This window comes from Sarcophilus harrisii, chromosome 1, assembly GCF_902635505.1.
Source record: "Sarcophilus harrisii chromosome 1, mSarHar1.11, whole genome shotgun sequence".
NCBI lineage: Eukaryota > Metazoa > Chordata > Mammalia > Dasyuromorphia > Dasyuridae > Sarcophilus > Sarcophilus harrisii.
In genome coordinates, this window is record NC_045426.1 from 471,397,144 (window position 1) to 471,410,543 (window position 13,400).

Below are 13,400 nucleotides of genomic sequence, written 5' to 3' on the forward strand. Positions count from 1 at the left end.
AGTTTTATGTTCTAACATATGGTCAATTTTTGTATAGGTTCCATGAACTGCCAAGAAGAAAGTGTACTCCTTTCTGTCTGCATTTGATTTTCTCCAAAGATTTATGATATTTAACTTTTCTATTATTCTATTTAGTTCCTTAACTTCTTTCTTATTTATTTTGTGGTTCAATTATCTAGTTCTAAGAGAGCAAGGTTGAGATCTCCCAGTGCTATAGTTTTGCTGTCCATTTCTTCTGGGAGCTCTGTTAACTTTCCCTTTAGATTTTCAGTCCTAAACCACTTGGTGCATATATATTTATATTGCTGTTGCTTCATTATCTATGATATTCTTTAGCAAGATATAGTTTCCTTCCTTATCTCTTTTAATTAGATCAATTTTTGCTTTTGCTTGATCAAAGATCAGAATAGCTATCCCTGCTTTTTTTTTTTTTACTTCACCTGAAACTTAATAATTTCTGCTCTATTGTTTTTACCTTTACTCTGTATGTATCACTCTGCTTTTTGTAAATATGTTGTACAATATGTACAACATATTGTAGGATTCAGGCTTTTAATCTAGTCTGCTATCCACTTCTGCTTTATAAGAGAGTTCACCCCATTCATATTTATACCTAAACCAAATTTTGTATTTCCTGCCATCTTATTTACCCTGAATTAGACTTATCTCTTTCCTTTTCCCCTTTCCCTCCTCCCCAATATTTTACTTATGAGCACCACTAGCCTCAAGCAGACCTCCCCTTTTAGAGTCCCTCCCCCTTTCTTATACATTTTCCCTACTATTTCTGTTTTCCATTCTATTTAGTTGATCCCTTGCCTTTTCTCCTTTCCCCTCCCACTTTTCTATAAGGTGAGAGAAGTTTCTCTGTGAAACCAAATATTTCTAATATCTCTTTTTTGAGCCAAATCTGATGAGAGTAAGATTCACACAATGTTCATCCCCTTTCCTTCTTTCCCTCAATTTTCTTTGCCTCTTTGTGAGCTGTAATTTCCCTCATTTTACCTCCACTTTATCATTTTCCCGGTACAATCCCCTTTCCCCTCTAGTTTCTATTTTAAATTGTAACAGTAAAATCAAATTATCCATGCATTCGCTATGTATACCCATAACAAAAATACAGTTTTCAAGACTTCTTTTCTTTTTACTTTTTTATGCTTCTCTTGATTTTTATATTTGGAGTTCAAATTTTTTGTTTAGTTCTGATCTTTTCATCAGAAATAAATGGAATTCACCTTTTTTATTGAATGTTCATCTTCTTTCCTGAAAGAAAATGCTCATTTTAGCAGGATAGTTTATTCTTGGCTGCATTCCAAGTTCCATTCCCTTTCAGAATACTGGATTCCAGGTCCTTTGATCCTTTAAGGTAGAATCTGCTAGGTTCTGGACAATGTTATTGTTGTTCCTCAGTATTTGTAATTTTTTCTGGATGTTTGTAATATTTTTTTCTTAGTGTGATAATTCTGAAATTTAGCCATGATATTCCTTGGAGTTTTAATTTTGGGGTCTCTTTTGGAAGGTGTTTGATAAATTCTTTCAATGGCTATTTTACGTTTTAATTCTATGAGATCAGGCTAGTTCTCTTTGATGATTTCCTGAAAAATAGTGTCTAGGCTATTTTTTTCATCATGTTTTTTTGCAAAGTCCAGTAATCCTTAGATTGTCTCTCCTTGATCTATTTTTCAGGTCAGTTGTTTTCCCGAGTAGGTATTTTACATTTTCTTCTATTTTTTTCATTCTTTTTGCTTTTGCTTGATTGATTCTTGATGTCTCATTGAATCTTTCATTTCCATTTGTTCAGTTCTGATTTTAATGAATTATTTTTTTCATTTTACTTTTTAAACTTCTTTTTGTATTTTTCCATTTGAACTTTTAAATAAGTTGTTTTATTGCATGGGTTTTTCCCCCCCATTTCACAAATTCTGTTTTTCAGGGAGTTTTTCCCTTTTCATTTTGTTATATCTATCTTTTAATGAGTTATATGCTTTTTCCATTTCATTAATACTATTTTTGAATTGAATTTTCTTCAGATAATTTTTGGTGCCTTTTCCAAAGCTTCTTGCAAAATTTTTGTTTCCTTTCCCCATTTTTCTTATAGCCCTCTTTTAAGATGCTTTTAAATTTCTTCTAGGAAAGTTTTGTGTGATTGGGACCAATTTATATTACCCTTTGGGGCTTCATTTGGAGACTATCTGCTTTTAGTCTCCTTGGAGTTTGAAGTTTGTTCTTTTTTTCCATAAAACTATCTATGATCATGATTCTGTTTGCTTTTTTACTCAAAAAAGTTGAGATCTGCTTTTAGTGCAAGGGATATTGTCCAAGTTTTCTCTACAAGTTGCAGTGGCTGTCCTGGGTCAATGCTGGCTGTGCAGAGTCAGTGCTTACTGACTTCTGGTGCTGGGTAGCTGTTGCAGGTCCTGTGAAATTCTGGCATTTAGGAGTTCACTACTTACCTTTTGTGCTTGTGTTGGATGTTTTATAACTTCTCTGCTGATCTTCTGAATTGCATCCAGGGCAGGGTAGCCAACACTGCTATATATTCCTCCCCATAGATTCTCCAGGGCACACTGCCCCAGGACTTTTCTCTGCCTGCACTCCCTGGTGTTTGTGTTCAGTGTGCTTGCACTTGGTCTGCCTCCAATCATGCCTAATTGAAACAGACCTTTTCTCGAGAGCTTAGAAATTATCTTCTGTTGGTAATTTCTTCCAATACCAATATTCATGGGTTTTGATAGTCCAGAACTAATTCAGAGGCTGGATTTGCTAATTCATTTGAGGGAAGTGGAATGAGGCCAGAAAGAAACATATGTCCTCTCTGCCATCTTGGCTGCGCCCCATAAAGTCATCATTTCTTAACAATGAACTGATTAACTTCTTCCCTCTTCTGACAAACACTTCTCTTTTGCCTATTACTGACAAGCATACCATTGTCCTTCCAGGTACCTAGGTTCCCAACTTATGTATCATCCTTTAGTCCTCATTTTCTTTACCCTCCCCTATTCAATATGGTGTGAAAACATGTTTTTTTGTTTGTTTGGTTTTTGTTTCTGTTTTACTTTACTTTAATAATTTCTCTTAGACATCTTTATCTTTTTTGACACTGCTGTCAAACTAGCACAGGTCCTTATTGCTTCATACATAGAATATTACAACAATATATGATTGACCTCCTTCACTTCCTTCAAGTGTCATCTAAAGTCCCACCTTTTATGGGAAACCTTCTTATTCCCCATCAATTCTAGCACTTTCCCTATTTTGATAATTTCTAATATTTTCTGTATGTAACTTGCTTATGAAAATTGCTTAAATTTTATCTCCATGGTTGGACTTGGAGCTCTGTGAGAGCAAGAACAATTATTTTCTTTTCTTTGTTTTTTCCAACATTTAGCACAGTCCCTAAAATATGGTTATTTGGTACACATTTTTGATTATATTTAAATACAACAGAACACTTTTTTTTTACTATTTAAAAACAATTTTTTTGTTATATATTTATTTTTTGCCTCATCAAAATGTCTCCTCATAATTTTTCCTTTCCTCTTTTAAACAATCACACCATATAACAACAACAATAATAGCATACTTTCCCTTCCCCCCAAAAAAAGAAGGGAAGAAAGAAAAAGAATAAGCAAAAGCCATTATTATGTCAAAAATGTTTGAGAAGTTGTATAGTGGTTGACATATTTTGACCTTACACCTCTACAAAGAAGGTGAATTTAAATGTCTTATTCATCTTCCTTGCAACAATATTTTAAAATTTTATTTTACAGTATTTACTTTTTTGTAATTGTCCTTTTCATTTACATTGTTGCTCTGTATTATTTACTTAGCTCTATGTACTTCATATTTCATTAAATTATGTGAGCTTTCCATGATTCTCTTTGTTAATTATTTTTCTAACAGAATAATATCCATGTGTTGTTGTTTTGTCATTTCAGTTGTGTCCAACTCTTTGTGAATGGACTTGGTGTCTTCTTGGCAGAGATACTGAAATGTTTTGCCATTTTTTTCTACAATTCATTTTATAGATTGAGGCAAACAGGGTGAAGTTACTTGTTCTAGATCACATAGTCTGAGACTGAATTTGAACTTAATTCTTTCTGACCCCAAGCCTGATGCTCTATCCATTGTGCAACATAGGTGGTAGAATGGACACAATGCCAAACAAAAAAATTATTCTTCAGGAGTTCAAATCTGGTCTCAGATACTTATTAAATATGTGACCCCAATCTTTAGATATAGATTTATAGACTTATGTAATACATATTATACATATGCAAACATTTATATAACATATATAATATTATATATATATGATGCATCCATATAAATAGATATAAATCTATTGATATCAAAGATAGATGGGAAACAAAGAGACATGAAAATAGATATCTCTGTCCTTATACCTCTCAAACTTTATACAAATATAGCCATGATTTCATTCTTTTTACTCTATTCCCTTTACAGATATCATTTCTTATGAAATGTATTTTTAGAATATTTTGCTGATTATGGATCTAAATATTCTGTTCTTTTCTTTCCTCTTCATTCCTTTTTAAAAAGACAACTGGAAACAGTCTATGTTATAGTCATAGTTTAGACAGCCAATGGATTTACTACAAATCTACCTATCATTATTCATATTCTCTTCTTCTGATAAAAAGGTTTTATCTAAGTTCAAATTGTACTTGAAAGTACCTTGCTCCTGGGGGATGGATACTGTCACTCACATTAGGATCTGCCCTGCCTCTTAACCTGGTTGTCATTATATAGAAGATTATTAAAAAAACTGTACTTTGGTAGAATAATGAATTGTGACAGGATGTGGCCTTACTTTTCCATACCTGCCATGAATATGTTGTAAAATTCTGAGTGATTTATTTATGTTCTTGGCTTCTGTTCCCACACCTGGAAAATATAAATGATAATACATCTCAGCTGTTATATTGTCCAGCTTTCTAGACAATATATGTGAAGGCTTTTGAGTTCCCTAAGTAGGGTTAGTGCAAAGTATGTTTATTACATAGTGGAAATATTGCCATAGGATCCTATTTTCTCCCACCTATTTTCCACATAGCATCAGCTTTGGTTCAAGTGAACTTTCATGTTCTAACATTTTCTCTAACTCAACTTCCACAGTTTACTATATAGTGTGCCAAGGTAGAAGAAAGTTGTAAAGAGATGTGGGAAGAAGTGTCATGTAATGGGAAGGAACAAATCAGAAGATGTATGTTCAAAAAGTCACTCTTAAATTTTGCTATGCATATGTCAAAAAGTTTGTTATATATAATAAAGTTTTGCACATAATTGGCAATTAAATTGAAAAATCATTATCATCACATATTTGTAAATGTATATACACACATTAGTGATGGATAGAAAGTTATATCCAGGGATTTTGTAAGAATTATAAATACATTTTCACTGGAAAAAATATTTTATAATTTTTTTAATATCAAAGAGTAGCTTGGGATTTAGCCAATGAATCTAACCAACTCTTCTTAGGAAGAAAATCTATCTTAGGAAGAATTCATTGATAATTCTCTTAAATTTAGTATCTATATGGGATCTTTTTGATGACAGTGGTACAATTCTTTGGTCAGAAGGTATCTCTTTTATGTCTTGTTTGATGATGATAATGAACAAGTATCACTTTGAGTTTCTCAAGGAATCTTATATGAATTCAAATATTCATGTAATAGTCCTTGTTGGAGAAGAATTTATGGCTATGATTTGCTCTACATGGTCAAATCATTTTTTTTTTGGTCAAAATAGTAAACACTGAGGGATCTTGCATCTTGGAAACTTTTATTCAGTTTGATTATATATGTAACATATCAAAAATTTGTTCTCTAAAATGTGTGTGTAGTTATATCCATCAGTTCTATACAATATATTCTTATAAAAGTGTGGAAAGTGCATGAGTTAAATATTAATACCTCTGATTTTGGGGGATATATTCATTGATTTTTTTTCTCATTATTTTGGTGCATTTTTCAGCTCTGTGACACCTAGTAAAATAATCTCACTGGACTTTCTTATTATCAGTAAAGTAATTTACCTTTTGATGTTCATTTTCTAAGACAATAGAAGTTTCCTACATCAAAGAAATCACAAATCTTATCAAAAGAATAAGAGCAACAAAATTATAAAATAAACCCCTGGTGCTTTTAAGATTTTTCTTCTTTAAGCAAAGATTTCTTCAGTGTAGACTTGGTATAATCAAGTTATCATCCCAAACTTTCTCTTTTTAGTTGTAATGACTTTTTTTTCCTAAAGGACATCACATAGATTTCTGCAGCAGAAATCCATTTCTTTTTTTAAAAATTAAATCTTTTCTTTTCTCTTTTATATTAAAGCTTTTTATTTCCAAAACATATATATGTAGCTATGTGAATCTAGGCAAGTCACTTAAACCCAATTGCCTCAAAAAAAAATGCATGGATAATTTTTCAACATTGACTCTGGCAAAACCTTGTGTTTCAAATTTTCTCCCCTTCCCCCTATCTTTTCCTCTATATGGCAAGTAATCCAATATATGTTAAATGTGTCAAAATATATGTTAATTCTAATATATGTATATATATTTATACAATTATTATGCTGTACAAGAAAAATCAGATTAAAAAGGAAAAAAAAGATGAGAAAGAATACGTAATGCAAGCAAACAATAACAGAGTGAAAATGCTATGTTATGATCTACACTCAGTTCCCACAGTCCTCTCTCTGGATGTAGATGCCTCTCTTTATCACCAAATCATTGGAACTGGCCTCAGTCATCTCATTGTTGAAAAGAACCATGTCCATCAGAATTGATCTTCATATAATGTTGTTGTTGCCATGTATAATGATCTTCTGGTTATGCTCCTTTTATTTAGCATCAGTTCATGTAAGTTTCTTCAGGTCTCTCTGAAATCATCCTATTGATAGTTTTTTACTAGAACAAGATCATTCCATGACATTCATATACTATAATTATTTTGTCCTGTAAATCTAACCTATTCCATTGACTACTCTATTTTTTTTAGCCAGTACCAAATGATTTTGATGACTGCTGCTTTATAATATAGTTTGAGGTCTGCTACTATTAGGCTACCTTCATTTGCATTTTCATTAATTTCCATGAAATTCTTGACCTTTTGTTCTTCCAGATGAACTTTATTATTTTTTTCTAGATATGTAAAATAATTTCTTGGGAGTTTAATTGTTATGACTCTAAATAAGTAGATTAATTTAGCTAGCATTGTCATTTTTATTATGCTAGTTTGGTCTACCCATGAGCACTTGATATTTTTCCTATTAATTAGATTTGATTTGGTGTGGAAAGTGTTCTGTGTTTGTCTTCATATAGTTCCTGACTGGCAGTTAAACTCCCAAATATTTTATATTATCTTCAGTTATTTTAAATGGAATTTCTCTTTTTATCTCTTCTTGCTGGACTTTGTAGGTAATATATAAAAATGCTGATGATTTATGTGGATTTATTTTGTATCCTGCAACTTTGCTAAAGCTTTGAATTGTTTCTAGTAGTCTTTTAGTTGATTCTCTAGGATTCTCTAAGTATATCATCATATCATCTGCAAAGAGTGATAATTTGGTTTCCTTATTACTTATTCTAATTCCTTTCATCTTTTTTTTTTCTTCTCTTCATTGCCAAAGCTAACATTTCTAATACAATATTGAATAGTAATGGTGATAGTGGGCAACCTCATTTTACCCCTAATCTTAGTTTGTCCATATTACATATGATGCTTGTTGATGATTTTAAATAGATTCTATTGATCATTTTAAGGCAAACTATACTTATTTCTATATTCTCTGGTGATTTTTTTTTTTTAAGTAGGAATGGTTGTTGGATTTTGTCAAATGTTTTTTTCCAAATTTATTTAGATAATCCTATGATTTTAATTTATTTGCTTATTGATATACTTAATTATTCTAATAGTTTTCTTAATATTGAACTAGCCCTGCATTGCTGGTATAGATCCTGCATCATCATGGTGTATTATTCTGGGGGTGACTTGCTGTAATCTCTTTTCAATTTTCTATTTAAGGTTTTTGCATCAACATTCATTAAGGAAATGGGTCTATAATTTTCTTTCTCTGCTTTTATCCTACCTGGTTTATGTATCAGCACTATATCTGTGTCATAAAAAGAATTTGGTAGGACTTCTTATTTTCTTATTTTTTCAAATAGTTTTCATAGTATTATAATTAATTGTTCTTTAAATGTTTGATAGAATTTATATGGAACTCCATCTGACCCTGGAGATTTTTTCTTAGGGAGTTGATTAATAGCTTGTTCTATTTCCTTTTCCTCAAATAGGGCTACTTAAGTAATTTATTTCATTTTCTGTTAATCTGGGTAATTTATATATGTTTAACATTGATATTACTTCATTATATATGGTACTTTTTAGTAGAATGTTGTTTTCTTCTTTAGCGCTTTTAATTATGTCTATCTTTTGTTGTTTTATCTGAGATTAGAATTGCTATCCCTGCCTTTTTTTTTTTTACTTCAGCTGAAGCATAATAGAATCTACTCTAGCTTTTTACATTTATTTTGAATGTGTCACTCTGCTTTAAATGTGTTTCTAGCAAACAACAAATTGTAGAATTCTCTGTTTTAATCCAGTCTGCTATTTTCTTCTGTCTTATGGGAGTTCGTCCCATTCCCATTCACAGTTAAAATGATTAATTCTGTATTTCCTGCCATCTTGTTTCCCCCCAGTTATACTTTTCTCCATCCTTTCCTCCTTTCCTTTCTCCCCAGTATTTTGCTTCTGACCATCCCCTCTCAACAAGTCCTGGCCTTTTACATCCCCTCCCCTTTCTTATACCTTTCCCCTTCTACTTTTGTTCTCCCTTCTATGAACCTCTTTCTTTTTTTCTCCTCCTACTGCCCTATAAGGTGAAACAAGCTTCTCTGTGAAGCTAAATGTGTCTTATATTCTCTTTTTGAGCCAAATCTAATGTGAATAAGATACACACAATGCTCACTGCCCTTTCATATTCCCCCCAATTGTAATAGGTCTCTTTTGCCTCTTTATAAGGTGTAATTTACCCCATTTTAACTCAATTTTCTTCTCCTTCTAGCAGAATCACTTTTCCTCTTCTACTTTCTTTTTTTTTTTTAAATATCATCACAATAAAATCAAATTATATCTGCACCATCTAAGAATACCCATCTAAGAATCAGACATACTGATCTCAAGAGTTAAACATATTATCTTCCCATATAAGAATATAAGTTTGTAAGCCTTTATACAAAAGCTATTTTTCTTTTCTTTTTACTTTTTTATGCTTCTCTTGAATTCTGTATTTGAAAATCAAGTTTTCTATTCAGTTGGTATTTTTACCATAAATTAAATTCACCTGTTTTGTTGAATGTCCATTGTTTTCCCTTAAAAATAATGCTTAATCTTGCTGGATAGTTGATTCCAGGATGCAATCCAAATTTCTTTGCCTTTTGATCAATTAAAATGGATGCTGGTAGGTCCTGGGTAATCCTGATTGTGACTCCTTGATATTTGATTTGTTTTCTTCTAACTGATTAAAATATTTTCTCCTTGATCTGATAATTCTGAAATTTAGTATGATGTTCCTTAAAGTTTTCATTTGGGGTGTCTTACAGAAGGTGATCAGTGAATTCTTTGAGTGGCTATTTTACTCTCTGGTTCTAGGATATCAGGGAAGTTTTCCTTGATGATTTCCTGAAAGGTTATGTCTAGGCTCTTTTTTTTTTCATCATGTTTTTCAGAAAGTCCAATAATTCTTAAATTGTCTTTCTTAGTTATTTTTTCCTATGCCAGTTGTTTTTCTAATGAGGAATTTTACATTTTCTTCTTGGTTTTCATTTTTTAAAATTTTGTTTGACTGATTCTTGATCTCTCATGGAGTCATTTGCTTCCATTTGTTCAATTCTAATTTTTAGTGAATTATTTTCTTCAATTAGCTTTTTTATCTCCTATTGCATTTGACCAGTTGAACTTTTAAATGAAATTTTTTTTTGTGTTGCATTTTTTCCATTTCCCAAATTCTGTTTTTCAATGAGTCGGTTTCTTTTTAATATATATTTCATAAGGAGTTATATGTTTTTATCCATTTCATCAGATCTATTTTTAAAGAGTTTTCTTCAGATAATTTCTGTTTTTCCTTTTCCAAAATTTCTTGCAAAGTGCTCATTTCTTTTCCCCATTTATCTTTTAACTCTCGTTTTTGAATTTTTTCAAGAGAGCCTTGTGAAATGGGAACCAACTCATATCTCTCTGCCTTTGTAAGCCTTAGGGTTTGAGATCTGTTCTCTTTCTTCATAAAAGTTTTCTATGCTCAGAGTTCTTTTTACGTTTTTTGCTCATTTTTTTTCAGAGATTGAGGTTTATTCTTAAGGCAAAGGGGCAATAGCCAGTTTTGGTTGCCCTCAAGCTGGTGCCGCTGACTTCTGATTCTGCCTAGGTATGTCCAGGTCTCACATGTTACTGGGGTTCAGAGACTTACTATTTGCTTTATATGTCTCACACCTCATCTACTGATCCACTGGCTTGTAACCAGGACAGAGTGGTTTAAGAGCTTTGCAGTAGATTCCATGATGTGAGACACTGCAAAGCCCTGGCTCCTTGCCCCCGCTCTTGGGCTGCATTTGAGCTTGGCTACCTCTCCGCTTGCTTAATTGAAATGGGCCTTTTCTGAAATATCCAAAGTATCTTTTTCTGGAAATTTGTTACATTCCAAATATTTGTGGGTTCTGTCACTCCAAAATCAGTATAGAGGCTTGATCTGGTGTTGATCTGAGAGACACTAAGAGGAGCTCCAATAAAGATGTTTTTTGCTCTCTGCCATCTTGGTTCTGCCTCAAAGCTTTTTATTTTTAAAACATGTGGATACGTAATCTTTTAACATTGACCCTTTCAAAATATTGCATTCTGAATTCCCCCCCCCTCTTCCTTCCACCCCTTTTCCTAGATGGTAAGTAATCCAATATATGTTAAATATGTTAAATCCAATATATGTATACATATTTATACAATTATCATGCTGCACAAGAAAAATCGGATCAAAAAGGAAAAAAAATGAGAAAAAAAACCCAAAATGCAAGCAAACAACAACAAAAAGAGTGAAAATGCTATGTTGTGATCCACACTCAGTTCCCACAATACTCTCTCTGGGTGTAGATACTTTTCTTTATCACAATATCATTGGAATTGACATCAATCATCTCACTGTTGAAAAGAGCCATGTCCATCAGAAATAATTTCTTTCAATGTTGTTGTTGACAGGTATAATGATCTCTTGGTTCTGCTCATTTCACTTAGAATCAGTTCATGTAAGTCTCTCCAGGACTCTTTGAAATCATCCTGCTGATAGTTTCTCTTTTTTAATGTATTTATAGTGGTTTTGATTATTTAATTTATTAAATAACAATTTAATAATTTATTTAATAATCTTGTAGCCTTTTTTTCATTAAAGCCTTTTATTTTTCAAACAAATGCATGGAGAATTCTGCCGCATTAGCCTTTGCAAAACCATGTGTTCCAATTCCCCCCACTCCCACCCCTTTCCCCTAGATAGCAAGTAGTCCAATATATGTTAAACATGGTAGAAATATATGTTAAATCCAACATTTCATACATATTTATACAATTACCTTATTGTACAAGAAAAATCAAATCAAATCAGAAAAAAGATGAAGAAAATAAAATGCAAGCAAATAACAACAAAAAGAGTGAGAATCCTTTTGTGAACCATACTCAGTTCCCACAGTTCTCTCTCTGGGTGTAAATGGCTCTTTTGATCACAAGACCATTGCAACTGGTCTCAATCATCTCATTGTTGAAGAGAGCCACATCCATCAGAATTGATCACCTATAATATTGCTGTTGCCACGTACAATGTTCTCCTGATTCTGCTTATTTCACTTAGCATCAGTTCATGCTAGTCTCTCCAGGCCTCTCTGAAATCATTCTGCTTATTGTTTCTTATAGAACAATAATATCCCATAGCATTCATAGACAATAACTTGTTCAGTCATTCTCCAACTGATGGTCATCTACTCAGTTTCCAGTTTCTTGCCACAACAAAGAACTGTTGCAAACATTTTTGCACATGTGTGTCCCATTCCTTCCTTTGTGAAGAGATCTGCTTTTTAATGCTGTTGCAAACAGATCATTATAGAACTGTTCTCAGATTTGTTCCATTTTCTTCTTGTCAGTTTTTCTTATGTTCTTTGAATATGAAGATAAGATGGAGATTCATGTCATGATTTCTAAGTAAAGATTTCATTTCTGCTGCATTTTAATATGATTAATAAAATAATTTTAATAGTATTTCATAACATTTTATAGTGTTTTACAAATAACTTTAATTTTAATCTGGAGATGATTTTTGTTGCCATGATTACTATGGCTTTTTATGAGCACTTTTAACCTTCTTCTTGTGCTAATTACTTTACATTGCATTACATTTCTGAAGCAAAAATGGGTAATCAAATTATGCATATTGTTGTCCTTTTCTTTTGACATAAATAACTTGGAATAGATCAGGATGAACTTGTTCCTATTGTTTTCCAAATCTTTTTCATCTTTATCTTTTATTCTAATGTTATGACTTTAAATTTTGTTCTAATTAGTGCAGCTGTGTAACTGCACAGATGGCTGATTTTGACATGAATCCCCATATCAATAACAAGCAATTTTTTGTCTATTTGAATATAGTAAATTTCATTTTTATTGTATTGTCTAGCATCTTCTTACTACCAGTTTGAAGAATTTATAATCTTTATATCTATCATCTGCTATATTTATGATTTGTTTTCTTAATTATGAATCATGTTAGTCAAAATATTTTTTTGCCAACCTCTGTTTTCATTAGAATTATTGCATTTGTTGACTTGCTTCAAGGACTTTAAAAATTCTTTTTGGAGCTTTTCTACCTCTTCCTGCTCTACAATATATCTTTGTATATAAGTTAAAATTAAATTCATTATTATTTTTTTGCTTATGTTCATTATCTTTAAAGTATAATATCAGATAATAATGTCTCATTAAATAATTTTTATTACTGCCTTTTAGAGAGGCATGAGAAAAGAGGCAGCTAGGTGAAATAATATATAGAACATTGATTTTGGAGACAGGAAGATGTAACTTCACAATCCACCTAATTTACTTTCTAGCTCTCAAATCCTGGGCAAATCGTTTACTCTCTCAGCATTAATTTCTTCATCTGCAATATTAAGGTAATAATAGTATGTATCTCTGAGATTGTTGTGAGGGAAAAATGAGATAACTCCTATATAGTAAATTTTAAATGATAAAGGTTTTAGCTATTATTATTTTAGCTAATAGTGAAAAAACACTCTATTAATTCCTCTGCTTCCCTAAGGATAACCTAAGCCTGTTTTCTATTTT